Source organism: Carcharodon carcharias, chromosome 2 (genome assembly GCF_017639515.1).
Source record: "Carcharodon carcharias isolate sCarCar2 chromosome 2, sCarCar2.pri, whole genome shotgun sequence".
In the NCBI taxonomy this organism is placed as follows: Eukaryota; Metazoa; Chordata; class Chondrichthyes; order Lamniformes; family Lamnidae; genus Carcharodon; species Carcharodon carcharias.
Window position 1 is genome coordinate 171,786,158 of NC_054468.1, and position 21,372 is coordinate 171,807,529.

A 21,372-nucleotide genomic window follows, 5' to 3' on the forward strand; every position below is an offset into this window, starting at 1 on the left:
ATGCAATGCCAATTTCCCCATTCACCAACAGTCCTACATCTTACCTTCCTACATCACTACCCATCACAGCAATGGCCACAATGCAAAAATAAAAGCCAGAGCGAAAGAAACATTCCAAACTAAATTTATAAATGAAATCATGTCACACTGAATACAAAAATCACCCTCATCCATTCCCTCAGTCCCTTTCTTCTATTTGTTTTTGCCTGACCTCGTGCTGCTAACAGAGTGGCTGTAGCATGGCTGGTGGATGGCTGCTGAGTTTCAGTAGGGGATTCTGCAGATGGCCTTAATTGGAGGACACTTTCAAGCAACTCTGGGCCTAGAAGCACCATCTTGACATAGGCAGCAGCAGTCTGAGCTGGCTGGCTGGCTGACAGGCAACTGCAAGGTCTCTAATGGAATGCCAGGAGTGGAAGAGCTTCCTGAAAGAGAACAGCCCGTCTGTGGTGCATGGAGTCACTGCCAATTCCTTGGGGTCGATGGAGGACAGATTGCTGTGAAACTCTACAAGCTCCTTTGCAAACTGCAATTTGCAGCCATGATGGCAGCAGCCTGAGCTTGCATTACTTCAGTCTGAGCTTCCACTGCAGCACTCAGACATCGGATGGCTGCTGCTTGTGCTGCAACGAAAGCTATGACATTGACCATCAGATACTATGTCATGGTTGAATTCACAAGTGTACAAACAGAATCGGCTAACCTTTGCATGTTGGAAAGGATGCCTCTATGTTCTGTTCAAAACCCTGTACAAAGTAGATGCTGGACTTCTCCGTGCTCCTTGCCATTGGCTGCAGGCTTTCTGACAGGCCTGTGTGTGCACCAAGCATTTGGTTGTGCAAACCCACCAGAGTTCTTCCCATCAAAATGCTAACCTGAGTGCTCTGCAGTGGAACCCATGTGTGACATCACCATCTAGAAAGTTGGCACCTGAACGATCCTTGCTCCAGCCTGGCTGCAAACCATGTGTGCCCAGTGCCTCACCACAAGCAGTACCCGCCTCTCGGCTATCCATTAAATTACAAACAGTGTCAGCATCTGATTTGGTGGTTGTGATTGTGAAATTGAGCGATGGTGTTTTTTCTTCACCACAGTTTTCTTGCTGTTCATCTTCTGCCTGACCAGGTTGCACTTATTGGGTGTCTAAGGAGAAAGGCATAGGTTAAGGTTGCAGTGTTGCACCATCTGCATCTTGTCTCTCAAGTCTGCCCCAAACATACTTCTCAAGCCCTAACACACAGAGGAAGTGGACAATGCTGTGACACCAACCGAGCCAGGCAAAGCAGCAGGCGTCAATGAGATTTACCCAGAGGCATACTAAAGGGAGAACGAGGCAACCATGGCTGACAAGGGAAGTCAGGGACAGCATAAAAGCTAAAGAGAAAGCATACAATGCGGTGAAGAGCAGTGGGAAACCAGGGGATTGGGAAGCCTACAAAGACCAACAGAGGACAACTAAAAAAGAAATAAGGAGGGAGAAGATTAAATATGAGGGTAAACTAGCCAGTAATATAAAAGAAGATTGCAAGAGTTTTTTTAGATATATAAAAGGTAAGAGAGAGGCAAAAGTGGACATTGGGCCGCTGGAAAATGACGTTGGAGAAGTAGTAGTGGGGAACAAAGAAATGGCAGAGGAACTGAATAGTTACTTTGCTTCAGTCTTCACAGTGGAAGACACAAGTGACATCCCCAAAGTTCAAGAGAGTCGGGGGGCAGAGGTAAGTATGGTGCTTTTTTACCAAGGAGAAGGTGCTAGGAAAACTGAAAAGTCTGAAGTTGGACAAATCACCTGGACCAGATGGATTACACCCCAGAGTTCTGAAGGAGATGGCTGAAGAGATAGTGGAGGCGTAAGTGGTGATCTTTCAGGAATCACTCGAGTCAGGCAGGGTCCCAGAGGACTGGAAAATTGCTAATGTAACCCCCCGTTTAAGAAGGGAGTGAGGCAAAAGACGGGAAATTACAGGCCGATTAGCCTGACCTCAGTTGTTGGTAAGATTTTAGAGTCCATTATTAAGGATGAGATTTCAGAATACTTGGAAGTGCATGGTAAAATCGGGCAAAGTCAGCATAGATTCATCAAGGAGAGGTCATGTCTGACAAATCTGTTAGAATTCTTTGAGGAGGTAATGAGTAGGTTAGACATAGGAAAGTAAATAGATGTTATCTACTTGGACTTCTAGAAAGCCTTTGACAAGGTGCTGCACAGGAGGCTGTCAGTAAGATAAGAGCCCATGGTGTTAGAGGCAAGGTACTAGCATGGATAGAAGATTGGCTGTCTGGCAGGAGGCAGAGAGTAGGGATAAGGGGGTCCTTCTCAGGATGGCGGCCAGTGACTAGTGGAGTTCCGCAAGGGTCAGTGTTGGGACCACAACTTTTCACTTTATACATTAATGATCTAGATGAAGTAACTGAGGTCATTCTGGCTAAGTTTGAAGATGATACGAAGATAGGTGGAGGGACAGATAGTATTGAGGAGGCGGGGAGGCTGCAGAAGGATTTGGACAGGTTAGGAGAATGGGCAAAGAAGTGGCAGGTGGAATACAACGTGGGGAAGTGTGAGGTCATGCAGTTTGGTAGGAAGAATAGAGTCATAGACTATTTTCTAAATGGGGAGAGAATTCAGAAATCTGGAGTGCAAAGGGACTTGGGGTCCTAGTCCAGGATTCTCTTAAGGTTAATTTGCAGGTTGATGCGGTAGTTAGGAAGGCAAATGCAATGTTGGCATTTATTTCGAGAGGACTAGAATATAAAAGCAGGGATGTGCTGTTGAGGCTTTTTAAGGCTCTGGTGAGACCACATTTAGAATATTGTGAGCAATTTTGGGCCCCGTATCTCAGGAAGGATGTGCTGGCCCTGGAGTGGGTCCAGAGGAGGTTCACGAGAATGATCCCAGGAATGAAAGGCTTAAGATATGAGGAACTTTTGAGGACTCTGGGTCTATACTCGATGGAGTTTAGAAGGATGAGGGGGGATCTGATTGAAACTTACAGAATACTGAAAGGCCTGGATAGAGTGGACGTGGGGAAGATGTTTCCATTAGTAGGAGAGACTAGGACCTGAGGGCACAGCCCCAGAGTAAAGGGAAGACCTTTTATAGCAGAGATGAGGAGAAACTTCTTTAGCCAGAGAGTGGTGAATCTATGGAATTCATTGCCACAGAAGGCTGTGGAGGCCAGGTCATTGAATGTATTTAAGTCCGAGATAGGTAGGTTCTTGATTGGTAAGGGGATCAAAGGTTACAGGGAGAAGGCGGGAGAATGGGGTTGAGAAACTTATCAGCCATGATTGAATGGTGGAACAGACTCGATGGGCCGAATGGCCTAATTTCTGCTTCTATGTCTTATGGTCTAATTCCTGAAGAACATTGGATCATAGAGAAGGAAGCGATTAGCAAAGCTGTTTACCAACATCCATAGCATAGGCACCATTCCGAGCATCTGGAGCTGATCCAAGGTAGTGGCCATTGCCAAGCCAGGGAAGCTATTCGACAGTCCACGCAGATACTGCCCCCTGCTCTCAATGACATTTAAGGTCCTGAAATGCCTCCTGCTCAACAGATTGAGTCCTACTCTGGAAGCAGCACCGACCCCCTCCCCAACCCCCAAGAAGCAGATTTTCACACAGGCCACAACTCTCTGAGCAGGTCCTGACGCTGACCTCACATATTGAGGCTGGTTTCCAGAAAAGCCTGTTGACTTATCCTGTGCCTATGACTCAGTGGGGTACACAGGCATGCTGCTGAAACTCCCTAAAATCATCTGCTGTGTGAAAATCCTACAACTAATCAACTCCGTGATCAGCAACTAACAATTCTATGTGCAACTTGGAGATCAAATCAGCCACCCTTACAAAACCAACAATGGGGTCCCACAAGGATCAGTTCTCACACAGGCTCTCTTCAACATGTGTACAGTGACCTTCCCTCCAAAAGTCATAGCTCTTCACATTTGTTGGCAACATGGCCCTGGCTTTCCAGGCTCAAGAATTTCAGGATATTGAGAAAAAACCCAATGAAGATCTATGTTCTCTGGAGGCCTACTGAAAAAAGGAGGGAAATGTGTGGTGAGTGTTGTGAAATCTGTTTGACCACTGTAGCTGTCATGGCTGAATAGCTGACAGTGTGTGCAACTTTTGAGATGAGGTTGTGAGGTTTACAGCTGTGTGTGTGTGAGGTGCAGTAGAGCATATGAATGTTTGATGTGAGTTCTGATTGATAGAGATTTTTGGTAGTTGATTGTTGGGGATGTGGTATATTGAGTGGTGTCTGATACTAATGGTGCAGTTGGTTGGATATGGCATTTGAAAATGCACTCACTGGCCTTGGCCATTTGTGTGAGGTCACTGAGCTTCTTCTGTCACTGCATCCAAGTTCTAGGGGCTTCAATCATTGCCTCCATGGCTATCTGCTCCCACTGCCTTCTGGCCACTTGTGGATACAAGATATCTTTCTGCCTTTCCACCTCCTCCACCAAGAGTTCCAGTGCAGCATCTGAAAACCTTGGAGCCCACATTCTGCTATGCTGTGCCATTCCTCAATGTTTCCTTGATCAGAGTCACTTTCTGCATGATTGCCTGGGCCTGATCCAGCCACAATGCCCCTCCCCTTTAAGAGGCGCCAGTTATCTTTAAGCAATGCAGGGTGGTTTAAAGTGGTGCTAACGACACAGAATGGCCCTCTACTGATGCATCCAGGAAATCAACAGTGCAGTTAGTGCTGGCTGGACATTGAAATCATTGAAATGAGCAGGTAGCACAAAGTTGTATACTGCCCGCATCGCAATTCAATGGGCAAGGGATAATCATGCATAGCAATTCCTGCATCCATTTTAGGGGCTATCAAATTGAGTTCCCAAAGGCCCTGGTTTCATTCCCACTGACTTACACCATTTTAGATCAAAACAAATTTAGAATTTTGGGACCTATTCCAGTATGAAGCTTTTTGGATCTTTCATTTTAGATTCCCGTGTTAAGATATTGTGAATGTAATTCCTGGAGACCCCTGTGTTGCCTCGTTTACGAAGGCCTGCTGCATCTAGTGCCACTCAGGCAATTGACAGGCCCGCAACAGGCCTCCCCCAGGATCAAAGACACCAGGGGCAGAAGTCCCGCCTGCCAAAGGCTGCTGGTCAATCAGAGCCTGGCAGTTCTTCTAAACTCAGGCAGTACTACACCCACCCAAGGTTCGGACTGAGGGTGGACCCACAGCCAGGTGAGTGATGGTGGAAAGGGGTCAGGGGGCGAGGGTCACAGGGCAGGATGGAGAGATCTTGGCAACAAGGGCAGGAGGTGGCTCTCAGCGCCCCCTCCCCCTCCTGATGCTGCATTCCTCAATCAGGCACTGAATACCTTTGAACAAGGGATTCTCCCTGGAAGCCACAACCAAATTTGCCAGTGTTTGCTCCCTACTTGATGCTCCCCTCCCGCCTGCCACAGGATTAACTGCCAACTTAAGGGCCTCAATTGGTGGTGGGGTGGGAAGGCTGTCCACGGGCTTAATCAGGGTGGAGGCAGGAAGGTGGCAGTGTCCCCATCCATGACACTCCCACCTGATTAAATACCCCCCTCCCCACCACCGAACTCACCCCGGGGAAGCCACAAGATCCCAGCCATTGTAGCATGGAGCACCTCTTGATACCAAGAGACATTTGGTTACCTTGTTACTTCATGATGATTTCTATCACCTCAGTATCTTGTTAAATATTGCATATTTCAAGTGGGTCACTAGAGCTGATGAAGATGATTTAGACAAAATATAACATCTGTTCATTTAGCATCTTTTTCAAACTTTGTTAAGGTAGTCCTCTCTTTCTCTCTTCTTGTCTGCCATACCATGAATACATCCAACACTGGCTGAGGTCTGACAAATTACCTGGGTCTAGATATCTGCCAGTGTTACTTTGCAACTAGCCTGCTGTGCAGCCCAGGTTGATATTATCTTTGATTCTCTTTGTGTCTCCCTCTCTTGCCATGAAAGAGCATTCAGCCTCAGCTCAAACCTTGCATAACACCACAGCCAGTTTTGGAAACTTATTCTGTGGGTTGTTTAGAAGAGTGGTTTAAGTTACATACTTGTTGATTTTACAGCACAATAACAGGCTGTTTAGTCCAACTAATCTATGCTAGTGTTTATGGTCCATTTCAGCCTCCTCCCATTCCTCTTTATGTAATACTATCAACTAACACTTCCGTTCCTGTTTCCCTCATGTGCTTCCCTTAAATGTAACTACGACAAGCACACTATGATAAGCTTTAACCTGTGTGTCCTCATCCTGCCCCAATGTTATTTTCTCTATCAAGTTTCTAAATATTAAATATTTGATACATAGCTCAATTTTTTGTGGTAAAATAAGTAAAGGCATTGTATTAGCTTTGCATTTTGATGGAATTGTGTGTAGCATGCTGTACTCTTGCATTTAAACGTTTTATCAGTTTTTTAAAATCACTTTCTGAAAGAATAAAAACCATTCAGTGGAGCTATGTAGACCACCATAAAGTTCAACAGTGCAGATAACTTAGAGTCAATAAGCTTTTTGTTTCTTTGCGTTTCCATGACATCAGGTAGTGTTTATCTGTTACATGTTCTGCATATTTCAAACTTTATGGCCACCTCCTTCCACTGGAGAGCAGCTGCTGCTGGGCACATGCAGCCCATCCGCTAGGGACAAAAATCATTATTATCACAAGGGAATTTAACAACCACCTCACATTTTTGATACAGGGGATCATCTAATTTCAATGGCAACTTTCCATACATTCTGGGTGGGGGAACACCTGTGTTTTAAAAACAGTACATTGTTACATCTGGAAAAGGCACTGGTCTCTACTCATCTGGTCTGCACATTTAACAAATTAGGGCTCCGAAGCCACTAAACAGAAAAGGAAACTTCAATTCAGCAAATACCCGCTGTGTGCATAGAACTTTCACTGATTTAAGAAGTCAGTATTTATTTATATATTTTGTTCTCTGCATATAACATATGATATCCTTTGAGTGAAATATTAAACATCACAAGTGAAAACGTTCATTTTAACTTGTGCCTGACAAGTGATGTTAGCTGGTAGAACAGAATCGAACCTGCCAACACCAGAGATCATAGATTGAAAACTGTGCATGTAAAGGTGTTCTGCTTTGTCTCTTTCACAACAAAAGAGATGATTTTTATGACAAAAACAGGAAGATTATATTTATCCTTTTTTAAATCCACACAATATAAAACACTGCAAAAAACAATAAAATGATAAATGCACACAGTGCCCAACTTGTTCAATTTCATGTTGTGTTCAGCAGAAGTGTTATTTTACTAAAATTAAAAAACACTTTCTATCAAAGCAATCATAAAATTCAGGTCAGGTCACTATCCTTGGCACTCTAGAGATGATAAGCCAGCAAGAATTAAAGCCAATAAAAACTTGAAGAGTGCCTTGAAGAGCAATCTTTTTCTGCATGGATGAGGCCTGCCAAAAGCGTGTAATTTATAAATTTTTTTGTGAATGAAAAACAGAAGTGGATACTAGTTCCATCAAGCTCAATTCCAGCAAATAATAAGTTTACTTTAACCACCCACCAAAAACATTAAAACAAAGACAAATGTTGCCACCTGCACACATTTATACCTCCGACAGGCAAGACAGAGGTGGCCCCAGAATTTAAGTGCACTGATTTTTCTACAGTCAGCCATCGTTCCAGAAAGGTAATTAGGTTAAATGCCTAGAGCAAAAGGTATAAATAAATATTTATATCCTTCCTAAATCAGCAAAGGCTTTATGTATGTGCATTTACATTTATGGAGAAAATACACGGCCATCAATAGTCATTAAAAAGTGGGAGCAGCTGAAATTTTGTAAGGCCCGGGTGGAAGGCATCCAAGAATACTATGATAAATAAGATTAAAAGAATTGGGAGTAAGCTTGTTGGATTCAGAGATGTTATCAATGAGCTAGAAGATCAAAAGCATGATCATGGGGATTATGAATCTGTTAGGTTGATATTTATAAGGGGCATCTTGGAAGTATCAGGCAATAAATCTCAAACAATTTGGGTTTATGAAAGGTATGTAGCGATTAACAAATGCATTGGAGAGAAAAGAGAATGACAATCGTTTACAAAGCATCTAATCTCTCCGAAATATATTAAAGCATTTCACATGCATTGAACCATTTCAAAGCGTAATGACATCTCGTTGTAATGTGGTACCTATTTGGTACACAGTAAAATACTATAAACAGTAATGAGATAACTGACTGATGGTATTGAGTGAGGGAGGAAGGCTGGCAGGAATGCAGAGAGAACTCCTTTCCTTTTCTTTAAATAGTGCTCTGGTTCTTTAACATCTGCCTAAAACCCCCGGACATCAGATGGAGCTTTAGTTAACCAATAGGAGTAGAATTTCTGAAGGGGTTCTCTTGACCTCCTGCCATAACTTCAGCAGAAGACCCAGGAAACTTTGGTGAACTAGGATAAGCAGGAGAACTCCCACTGAAATTCCAGGTGCTCAATACACTGGATAGTCAGCTTGATTTACATATTCAAGTGGCAATTGAATCAACATTCTTCTGGCAGAAGGATGCTGTCAATTGAACCCAATCTAGCACAATCACAGAAAGTACAGCAGAGCAGATACTGTAAGGCCAAATCTGCAACAGTGGGAATAAAGGATGTGGGCTTGATGTTTCTGCAAAAATAATCATGCAATGGGAGATAGGAACTAACCTCACCAGATTCAACATTGTCAGTTTATTTGAATGATTATCATGTGCTCCTTATGCATTTTTGATGACTGGTCAAGGAATAAGGAGAGAAGCATTTGTTAAAGGGCTGGCGCTCTTCAGAAATATTTTTGTTTGTTGTGGCAGATTGGTGCTGTAAAATGTTTCTACTAACCAGAGAATCTCTTCAACTAGGAAACTAGATATTCTGCTGGCAGAGGCAAGTCAAGGCCTTGTATTTGGGTCAGCTTCCTCTATATATTTGACATGCATGGCAGATAGCAACTAACGCTCTCTCTCATATCCGGATATGGAAGAAATTCGCAAGCATGATGAAGAATGCCAAGTTAAGTTGCCTACAAATTGACAACTCATATTAAATCCTAAATCAGCTGCAAGCAATGAGCCCCATTGTGGTGCAGCTCAGCCACAAAGTAAGAAGTGCACTGGCATAACCCAGTACATATCAAAATGTCCACATCTATAATATTTTGGCTTAAACCATGAGCCTAGCAGAGAAAAAGTGTTCTAATGACAAATTAACCTCTTGCATGTTGTACAACCAAATCAAAATGTCACCTCAGACTTTTCGTATGCTGGGGTGTCATCCATTCAAAGAGAGAATATAAGCTATTCAGTGTGGTACTCTACATATTAAGTCAAAGTGATAAAAACATATATTTTGTCTGATTTTAAAGGGCAATGCTAATCACAACAATAGAGGAAGAAATTGAGTACTGGCAATCCTGTCAACCCACTCCATAAAAAAGAGCTCCAGAAACTGTGGGTGTAAGGGCCATAGAAGTTGTGGGTGAAAGAAAACATGGTGGCTTTTTCCCAGCCCAACAAACCTAAACAATTTATTTTTGCTACCCTTCAAACTCACTCACTCAGTAATAAATAGGCACATCTGCCCAGCAGCAACACGGGCATTACTGCTGTATGCACAATCATTGGCAACATGCCAACACCAGCCTGGCAATCCTCCTCGAACTCTGCATTCAGCCAAATCTGACCTCTTATGCGCCCCGGTCCCTTCAGCCAACAAATGGCAACGCATGCCTTCTGCCACTTCGTGGACACAAAGTTCCATCTTCACACTAACGACACCCTCCATTGTGTTATGTGGCACTACCACTGTGTTAAATAGGACAGATTCAGCACACGTCTAGCAGCTCAAAACTGGGCATCCATCAGGCAGTCTGAGCCATCAGCAGCAGCAAAATTGTATTCAAACACAATCTGTAACTTCAGGGTCCAACAAATCCCTCACTCTATCATTACCATCAAGCCAGGGGACTAACCCTGGTTCAATGAGGAATGTAGGAGACCATAAAAACAAAAACAAAAATACCTGGAAAAACTCAGCAGGTCTGGCAACATCTGTGGAGAGGAACACAATTAACGTTTCGAGTCCGAATGACCCTTCAACAGAACTAAGTAAAAATAGAAGAGAGGTGAAATATAAGCTAGTTTAAGGAGGAGTGGGACAAGTAGAGCTGGATAGAGCAGTGATAGGTGGAGACAACCAAAAGATGTCACAGACAAAAGGACAAAGAGGTGTTGAAGGTGGTGATATTATCTAAAGGAATGTGCTAATTAAGGGTAGAAAGCAAGACAAACAAGGTACAGATAGCCCTAGTGGGGGTGGGGTGGGGTGAAGGAATCAAAAAAGGCTAAAAGGTAGAGATAAAACAATGGATGGAAAGACATTTAAAAATAATGTATTTTGCTTTTTATGTAGAAGAGCATGCCAGGAGCAGCACCAGACATATCTAAAAATGGGATGCCAACCTGGAAAAGCTACAACACGGAACTACATGCATGCTGAACAGCAGAAGCAGCATGCTGTAGAATGAGTGAAGCAATCCCACAACTAAGAGATCAGATCAAAGATCTGCAGTCCTGTGACATCCAATTGTGAATGGTGGTAGACAATTAAATAACTAATGGGAGGAGGAGGTGGCTCCACAAATATACCCATCCTCAATGGTGGGTGATGTCAGTGCAAAAGACATGGCTGTAGCATTTGCAATCATCTTCAGCCAGAAATGTCAAGTGAATGATCCTTCTTAACCTCCTCCTGAGCTCCCAGCATCACAGGTGCCAGTCTTCAGCCAACTCAATTTCCTTCACGTAATATCAGGAAATAGCTTAAGGCACTGGATGCAGCAAAGGCTATGGGCCCTGGCAACATCCTGACTATAGTACTGAAGATGTACTCAAGAACTAGTCGTACCCACAGCCAAGCTGTTTCATTACAGTTACAGGTCCAAAGCACAGAAGCAGTTTTCCTATTGAATATTGTGACTCCCACTTACAGAAGGATGTCAGTTTTGGGCTGGTGAAGTTGAACGATTGGTCTGCAAGTACCAAATTAATGTACTTCACATTCCAAAATGGTAGCTAAGATTTTGTCTCAAGTAATTTGCAAGTGACAGGATATATGCTGGGGCATGGTTTTGCAACTATCTCTTAGGTTGATGACACAGCCATCTAACCCAACTCCCCCTCAGCGGACTGAAGAAGTGTCAGGTTGTAAGCAGGAGCCGCCAACTGGCACAGGGGCTGAAGTGTCCTCCGTTATTGCAGGATCATCCCATGATATGGCACAAAAGGCATAACATCTCCGGTGGGCCATGAGGCTTCCATTGAGGATCAACAATCTGTCACCACGTTTACTCTTCAAATTAAAGTAACATTTAGAAGGAGCAGAAAATTAGGTAAGAGGATAACCAACCCCATATACTACTGCTAAGAGCACGCACTGGAGAAACATATAATGAAGCACATATATAATTGGTGGGAGAGATTTAAATTGGCTGGTGTAGATCTTGACTTTGTGGAATTGGTTAAAACAGATGATAGCGAAATAAAAGCCAGTTTCCCCCCTCTCCCAATTGTTATTTCCATTCATCTCATTTGAGCATGATAACATTTCCATTAGTATGCAAGTAACTTATATCTGCTTCAGGGCAGATAGAGTTAAATTGCCTCCTATTTTTAAAAAAATATATAATGGAACTATGGAATCAAAGTGTAAATGGTTCTAAAATATAAATACACCATTAATAAAAGGAAAACTAAAAGAATGAAATATATTTTCATTACTTTCAGTAAGCAACATCAGTTTTTGAAAATAAGATTCATTTTGCTGTTGTGTAACTCTGTTAAAAACACAATGGTCAGCATCTGTATTTTTGGAAAATACCAGGAGGTGACTCATTTTCACATCATGAGAAATCTTTCATCAGCGAAAGCTTGATATACAAAAGGCTGGAAAATTCCACTCCAAGTTTCTTGCTTCAATAATCTGAAAGAAAAAAGCCTCTTCCCAGCTTTAAGTAACATTATTGGCCTGACCCGTTCATCTCCAATCCTTCATTATTTCTTTGCCTGATTTCTCATTGCGTATGACTCTTTGTAATCCACAACAAATTTTTCCATCGCAACTGACTAGTTTTGTTGAAGGGGTAACATTCTAGGATTAATTTCTTCCAATTAAAGTTTAAACGGTGTTTGAGTGAGCGAAAGGGTAAGATAAGTCTTACTTGCAAACCAATTAAGCAAACCAACCTAAGCTTTTAAACAATTTTACACAACACTCAATAAGCATCCCTTAAACTCCTCTTAAGCAAAATACCTCCTGGACAGCATTAATCTATATTTAGACTTGATCTTTAATCAATGACATTTCACAAATGTTAGCTATCCTATAATTGCAGCTTTTATCAAACAGATCCTTTTCTGAAACAGAGTGCAGATTGCAAGCAGAGTGAGCTGATACAAGTTTGGTAAGGGGGGAGTTTGGTGAGGAGGGGAAGAGTTGTTTTTTTTTACTTATTTCTTACTTTGGTGCTACAGAAGGAACTGGTTGGTGAATAATTCATAAGCCAATTAGGAATTTAAGAACATATAATTCTTAATAGAAGGTGGCACGATCATTTAATAAGTAAATTATAGTAAACATTGGAATTATTCCAAGTTAATTAAGAAAGTAATTAAATTAACTAAATAATGTAGGTAACAATGGTAGGACAGGTGTTCTGTTGCAGCTGTGGAATGTGGGACCTTGGACATCAACGCTATCCAGGACAAACACGTCTGCAGAAAGTGTAAGCATCTAGAGGAATACTGGATCAGGATTATTGATCTGGAAGCCAAACTGCAGATACTGCACAACATCAGGGAGGGGGAGGAATACCTGGACACTTCGGACGAGAAGGTATCTCCTAGAATAAGGTTGTCTGTTTTGGTCAATGGTGAGGGACAGGACTGTGTGATTGTGAGTGAGGCAGGTAGTGGGACTGAGCAGACATTAGTGGAGGAGCCTCAGACTTTGCAATTATCAAACAGATTTGAGCTGCTTGCAATTTGTGTGGACGAAAACAAGGTCTGCAGGGTGGATGAGCAGATTGGCCATGGCACGATGGTACAGCAACCGTTTAAGCTGGGGAAGCAAAAAGGAATATAGTGGTAGCAGGAGACTGTATAGTCAGGGGGATAGATAAATCTGAAGCTGAAAGCTAGAACCCAGAAGGCTGAGTTGCCTGCCCAGTGCCAGGGTTCAGGATATCTGCTCAGGACTGGAGAGGAACTTGCAGTCAGAGGGGGAGATTTCAGTCATTGTGCTTGATGTAGGTATCAACAACATAGGTAGAACTAGGAAAGAGGTTCTGCATGGAGAGTATGAAGAATTGGGGGCTAAATTAAAAAGCAGAATCTCGAAGGTAATAATCTCTGAATTATTGCCTGAGCCACGTGCAAATTGGCGTAGGGTAAATAAAATTAGAGCGATGAATGTGTGGCTCAAAGACTGATGTGGGACAAGTGGGTTCAGGTTCTGGAAAGTGGGGGCTGTACCATTGGGATGGTCTACACCTGAACTGTACTGGGACCAGTGTTCTAATGAGCCATAAAACTAGGGGAGTAGATATGGCTTTAAACTAAATAGTGGTGGCAAGTGATCAAATTTGGGAAGGTGTGGTAAATCATAGGGGAGAGATAAGACAAGAGAGAAAGGAATTAGTATGGGAAAGGATAAACAGACTATGGCAGGAAGGGACAGATAGAACACATATAAAAGTAAATCAGCAGTTACAGCTAGAGGTTACAAAAGTAATAAAAGGACGAAACTAAAGGCTCTGTATCCGAATGCACATAATATTCGAAACAAAACAGACAAACTGATAACTTAAATAAGTGCCATCTGATAGCTAATACAGAGACATGGCTGCAGGATGACATAGCTTGGGACCTACCTATTAAAGGTATATGACTTTTAAGAAGAACAGGAAGTTAGGAAAAGGTGGAGGGGTGGCTCTGTTAATTAATGATGGTATTAGCACAATAGAGAGGGATGATGTAAGTTCAGGAAACCAGGATGTAGAAACGGCTTGGGTAGAGATGAGAGATGATAAAGGCAAGAAGTCACTTGTGGGAGTAGTGTACGGGCCCCCTAACAATAACCACATGGTAGAATGGGATGTAAAAGAAAACATAATGGGAACTTGTCAGAAAGGTACGGTGATAATTATGGGGGATTTTAAACTACATATAGACTGGAAAAATCAGATGGGCAAAAGTTGTCTAGATGAGCAATTCATGGAATGTTTTCAGGATAGTTTCTTAGAACAGCACATTCTGGTGCCAGCCAGAGAGCAAGCTAATCTAGACTTGGTATTGTGCAATGAGATATGATTAATTAATGACCTCATAGTGAACGTACCCCTAGGTAGCAGTAATCATAATATGATTGAATTTTACATTCAGTTTGAGGGAAAGGAGAGTGGGTCTAAGACTAGTGTTTTAAACTTAAATACAGGCAATTATGAGAACATGAAAGCAGAGCTAGCTAAAGTGTGCTGCTGATTTGGTTTAGGGACAGATCCATAGAGATGCAGTAGCAGACATTTAAAGGGATATTTCAGAATGCACAGAATAGATACATTACAATGAGAAAGAAAAATTCCAAGGGGAGGATCTACCATCCTTGTTTAACTAAAAAAGTTAATTATAGTATCAAAGTTAAAGAAGAAGCATATAATTATGCAAAGATGAGTGGCAGGTCAGAAGATTGGACGGAATATAGAAAATAGCAAAGAGTAACCAAAAGGTTGATAAGAGAGAGAAAATAGAGTATAAAAGAAAGCTAGTTAGAAATATAAAGACAGAGAGTAAGAGTTTCTATAGATGGAAATAAGGAGATGGTAAATGAAGTGAACAGCTATTTTGCATCAGCCTTTACTATAGAAGATATAAGTAACATCCCAGAAATAGCCATAAATCAGGAAATGGAAGGGAGGGAGGAACCCAAGAAAATTACAATCACCAGGGAATTGGTACTGAACAAATTGTTGGAGCTGCAGGGAGACAAGTCCCCTAGTCCTGATGGACTTCATCTTAATCTTAAATGAAGTGGCTAGTGAGACAGTTGATTTGTTGGTTTTATTTTTCCAAAATTCCCTAGATTCGGTGAAGGTTTTATTGGATTAGAAAATAGCAAATACAACTCCTTTATTCAAAAAGGAAGGGAGACAGAAAGCAGGAAACTATGGGCCAGTTAGCTTAACATTTGTCATGGGGAAAATGTTAGAAGCTATTATTAAAGTAGCAGGGCATTTAGATAAATTCAAGGTAATCGGGCAGAGTCAACATGGTTTTGTGAGATGGAAATCATGTTTAGCCAAATTATTAGAGTATTTTGAAGAAATAACATGTACTGTGGATAAAGGGGAACTGGTGGATGGACTGTACTTAGATGCCCAGAAAGCATTTGCTGAGGTGCCACACCAAAGGTTATTGAAGAAAATAAAAGCTCATGGTGTAGGGGGTAACATACTGGCATGGTTAGCTAAGATTGGTTAGTTAACAGGAAACAGAGAGTAGAAATAAAAGGGTCGGTTTCTGGTTGGCAAGATGTAATGAGTGGTGTGCTACAGTAATCAATGCTGAGGCCACAACTTTTTCCAATGTCTGCAAATGACTTGGATGAATGGGCCACAGATATGGTTGATAAATTTGTTGATATCATAAAGATAGGTTGGGGTGTAAGTTGTGAAGAGGACATAAGGAAGCTACAAAGGGACATAGCTAGGTTAAATGAGTGGGGAAAGGTCTGCCAAATGAAGTATAATGTGGGAAAATGTGAAATTGTCCATTTTGGCAGGTAGAATATATAAGAAGCATATTATCTAAATGGTGAGAGATTGCCGAGATCTGAGATGTGGGATCTGGGTGTCCTAGTGCATTGAATATAAAAGTAGGGAGTTATGCTTCAGTTATACAGGTCTTTGGTGAGATAACATCTGGAGTATTGTGAACAGTACTGGTCTCCTTATTTAAAGAAGGATGTAAATGTGTTGAAAGCGATTCAGAGATTTACTAGTCTAATATCAGGAATGGGTGCGTTGCCTTTTGCATAGAGATTGGACAGGCTAGGCTTGTATCTGCTGGGGTTTAGAAAAATAAAAGGAAATTTGATTAAAAGACCATGAGAGGTCTGGACAGGGTGGATGTGGAAAGGATGTTTCCTTTGGTGGGAGAATCTACAACTAGGGGCGGAAAATTCCCCCCGTTGGGGGGATGTTGTGCGGAGGGGGGTTGGCGCGAACCCAATCGGTGCCCCCGATCAGGGACACACCGCCATTTTATGTGGATGGGCCAATTAAAGCCCGCCCATCATGATGCGCGCCTAGAAGCGCTGAGCACGGGCGGGGGGATTCCCTGCGTGGTTCCCTGCGCTCTTCCGCACGTGCGCACAAAAAAGTGCAGAGATCTCCCTGAGGCACAAAGGCGGAGATCAGTTTAAGGTTTGAAAATTTAAATAAAGGGAAAAAAATGCCTTTAAAACATGTCCCTGTCACATAAGCTGGGACACGTCAATGCATTTTTTCAAAATTTTAATTTAATTAATAAAATCTTTCATGAAGCCTCATCCCGTCCATTGGTGAGGTTTCATGAAAAGTGCAAAGGCCGTCTTAAAATTGGACGGTTAAGTACTTTAATTAGTTTTTAACAGGCTTTAATAGACCTTTGACTGTTTGGTGGGTGCGCAGCCGATTCAGCTTCACACCCGCCGAACTAAGGATTAGAATGACACGCAGTGACGTGGGACACCCATCCGACGTCACCGCGCATCATTTTAAGTGATGGTGAGTGGGACCCGCCCCCAAGAAGAATTTTTTCTCTCAGAGGGCCGTGAGTCTTTCGAAACTTTCCTCCTCAAAAGATGGTGGAAACAGAGTGTTTATATTTTTTAAGGCAGAATTAGTTAGGTTCTTGAGAAGCAAGGGATTGAAAGGTTATTGGGTGTAGGCAGAATGTGGAGTTGAGGTTACAATCAGATCAGCCATGATCTTATTGAATGGCGGAGCAGACTCGAGGGGCCGAGCGGCCTACTCCTACTCCTAATTCGTATGTTCGTATGTATTAAAATTTTAGAACTTATTGGATAAACTGAGCTTCTCAGTACAAAAAAAAAGTATGAGGAGAAATTTGATAAAGACCGCTTCCATGCTTGGAGGTCACAAAGTATGAAAACCCAGTTCCTACACTTTGTGTTGCTTGCTCATCTATATGATTTCAGCCTGTAGCCTTGCAGGCCCAGCAATGTGTGGCTTGCATGATGCTCAGCTAGCCTGGACCTCTTAAAGAAAGAAGATCTGCACGACAGGAGCTATTGCAGCCAATATTGGAAGATTTGTCTAGAAGAAAAAGAGCCGGAAATGGTGCAACAGAAAAGGGAAGAGTCTCTCAGGATTTCTGCTGCAGCACTGAAGCATTAGTGGTGGAGGTGGAAAGGGGGAGAGGCACCATATTTCCACAGGGGCCAAGAGGCCACAAGGTACACTCTGACAGAAAATGGGAGCAAGTTATCAGGTTAATTCCTGGAGCCTGGCCCTAAGGAGCAGAAGTGCCAGAACAAGTTTAATGATCTCATACACTTGCACTCTTCCTTCTGTCTTGCAGGGCAAGGTGGACCATAAGCAGCAGAGAACCAGGGAGGAGAGGTATGCCCACATCTTTTGAGCCTGACAGAGAAGTTGGTGTTCAACATCATGGTGCCGGCTGTTACTGAGGCCATTGCATCCAGCATTGCTGAGAACAAGCAGGTTAATGGTATGTTCCTGCCATTTTCCCCTTCTCAACCACCTCATCAGCCCCCTGCTATCTGGAGTACAGGCTGCAGATTGTATGACAATGGATCTTTTACTTGACACCCCAATTCCATTTCCTCCATTTCCTAACCCCCAGCCACCACCGCACCCCCCCCTCCCCCACTTTCTGCATTTCTGTTTTCAGATACCAAGGCCTGCCACCTGGACAATCAGTGCAGCCTCATGAGGAAGAGTAAAAGCTACACAAGACCTCTAATGAAGAAACACCATCTCTTGATCTGTCAATCACAGCCACCAGCCCAGATACTGGTACTGTGTGAACTTTAGAGTGTGGGTTAGGATTGGAATGGGGTGATTCACCAGCACAAATGGCTGTGCAGCCAGGTCAGGGGGAATTATTGTTTTTAAGCCAGCTCAGTGGAAGTTAAGGTCACAAACAAGTTCTGCTGCAGGAAACGCAGAAGAAGATTGCGATGGGCTTGCTTATAGGAGAATGCTGATGGTCATGCGCCCCAAGGTGTTTATTGCATTGCAGGTCTGCCACAGAGCACATTTGCTACTGTCAAGGAACATAGAAAAGTCCAGCTCCAACTTGGCTCGAAGCTTTGTACTGAGCTTGGAGCCCATTCAATGTAGAAGTAATGGCTGTAGTATGAGGGTCTAGTACATAAAAGGTTAATGTGGGACTGAGTATAATTCTGTCCACACAGTGAGAAGGCACATGGCCTAGAGTCAGGGTCAATCTAAAGACGGACAGAGTTGGGTAAAGACCTAGGCTGGAGTCATCTCCATACCTGTACCTTCCACTGTAAACATGTACATAGTTATGAGTTGACAATAAAGACTTGCTGTTAACCTACTCTAGACTGCAAAGCCTGCTCCATGGTGTCCGAAGCAGGATTCTTCATGGTGGCAGCATTCAGATGAAAACCCTCATCCCCACAAGAATACTGAGAAGCTAAGAAAAAGGACACCTTCAACAGATTTTGCACTGAGCCTAACTCCCAACTGAAGCTACAGATGCTGAGAAAACTCACCAGAAAAGAAATTTAAAAGTTCCAGAGAAAGAAGACCCTGAAAGCAAACAAGAAAATGTAGAAGTTTTACTCAAGCACAAGATTCCATTGCACCCTCTTTTGAAGTAAAGCTTCAGCAAGCACAGATTGCAGCCTACAAGGCCAGCTAGCCCTGAGAAGAACCTTTTAAATCATTCAGTCAGAAGCAGTAGTTGAAAGCAACAGTCACTAAATCCAGTCACAGACTCCAATTCTCAACACATGGCTCCCGAGTCCAGCAAAAAAAAATCTTTAATAATTGGTTTCATCCATTCTGGGTACCTCACGACTGTCCGCGGTTCTTTTCCAAGAGTCCTGACTCATAACCCGATACTGCAGCTGGCTGACAAATGCTGTCATTGTGGTCCCTCCTTCTTCAGGCAGAAGGGCACCGTCGCCATTTTGAGAATCCTGCCAAAAATCAGCAAGCACGGGAAGATCCTTTGTTCAGCAGTAACCGACGACGACATCTTGGAAGCCTGTAATCCCTTAAAGCTGTACCCACCCTTTTTCTAATCATCAAAAATGGATTGCAAATCTTCAATTCCAGCTCCACTGGGATTCTCCCATGACCCAGGCCTGTCACAGAATTGGAGGCCTTGGAGAAGAAGATTTTTTAAGATGCAGCATTACTGCAGGTATAAATAAAAAATCAGAGGCAGAACAAATTAATACACTTCTTTACTCACTTAGGCCAATTGCAGATGACATACAAGCCTATGCAGGCTCAGACTGCTGTCAGTTTGGCTGCAGATATCAGTCCTCCAAATAGCATATATGGTCTCACAGCATTCCAGCAATCAGTCCTTCAACAGATTATAAGTATTGCTAAGGTGCTGCCCAGAGTCTGTGGAGCAAAAATCTGCTGCTCTCTCTCAGGAATTGGGGAGCAACTGTGGTGTGGGGATAGTACCTCAAGAGAACAGGAGTCTGAGTATGCACTCACAGATGGCTTGTCCAGAGCAGAGGGGGCTCAGAAACCTCTGCCATTCCTTCTCTTCCCCAACCTCTTCTTCCATGGCCTCTGAAGGCATGGAAGCACAGGCTGTGCCCTGATGATAATAAGGTTATGGAGGATTCAGCTGACTGGGTAGGATGAATGCATCATGGCTGCTGCAGGATAGCAGATATTCATCGAGATCTTCTGGGCATGATCGCACACCAACTGGACATCAGTTGAGTAATAGCTGTTGCAATTACTGAAAATTGCCCCATTAAACCATGGAGCCTGAAGGGCCCCATGTGTACAGCTAATGGCACCCTGCACTATTGGGAATCCCACCAGCCTCATAAATCCAGGTACTCGCCACCTGCTTCTCCCTAGTTAGTGAGAAGATGGTGAAGCCCCCTCTCCTTCTGTATAGGGCATCTGTCACCTCCCTGATGCAGCGATAGACAGGGAATTATAGGATGTTGCTGATGTCACTGACCCTGCCTGACATTGAAATTTATAGCAATGGTGACCATGATGGCCATTGGCAATGTTGTCCTCACTCTGCTGTGCAGCTGCAGGTTGGGCAGAAGGAGTTTGGTCATGGTGACTTAGTCCTTGGTAAGACACAAGTGCTTTAGGCACTGCTTCTGGCTGAGGTAGAGGTGGGAGAAGTGCTCTGTAAAGACTCTGGCAGGGGAAGGTCTTTCATTGAGAAAGATTTTTCTCCTCCTTCTGTTCACTGCTTCCCCTCTCTGCTGCCTGAACTCCATTCCCAAATCATGCTGCAGCCCAACAGGGACTGCAACCATAGCCCCCATTACAGAAACTGACTTCCCCCTGACAGATCAATCAACTCCTTTGACCTCCTTGTCAAGATCCAGCACCACTCCTAGAAGATACAAAAAGTTTGCAAAACCCCTTCAATAACACAGGGCAGAGTACTGTCATTAATTCTGTGCCAGAGCAAAAGTAAGTCAAAAGTAACTTACCTGCAAGTTGGACGGTGAGTCTTTAAATATGGCTGTGGGGGTTTGGGGGTTCCCTCATGCAGAGTGAATGAGACAGAATGTTTACTACATTGGCGTCATTCAAAATAACAAATCCATGCCAAATCACCATTAGACGCTGTTTGACATCATGATCTGCCCACTATATATGTTTCCAACGCCCACATGGCACTCACCCTAGCACCCCAGCCAGGGTGCACTGTAGTCACGATGGCCAGAAGTGTTCTAGCCAACATTTTTTAAGTTCAGGATATCTGTGGTGTTACGAAGTCAAATCTTATTGCCTTAAAGTTTTACAAACATAGGCTAAGTTGTCTACTACAGCAGAGTTAAAAAATATTATTGTGTTTTTTATTCATAAGAATGTCAACACCCTGCCACTCATCAGAAATAACAGCAGTGGTATTCATTTCCTCTGAAATGAGGATGGCTGACTTCCAACTTTATTTCCCACTAAGAACCATAGTTCACCTCCCCGACGGCAGTGAACAACCTAACAACAGTTACACTCTTAGCCTCAAACTGCCTTGGACCCTATTTCCCATCAA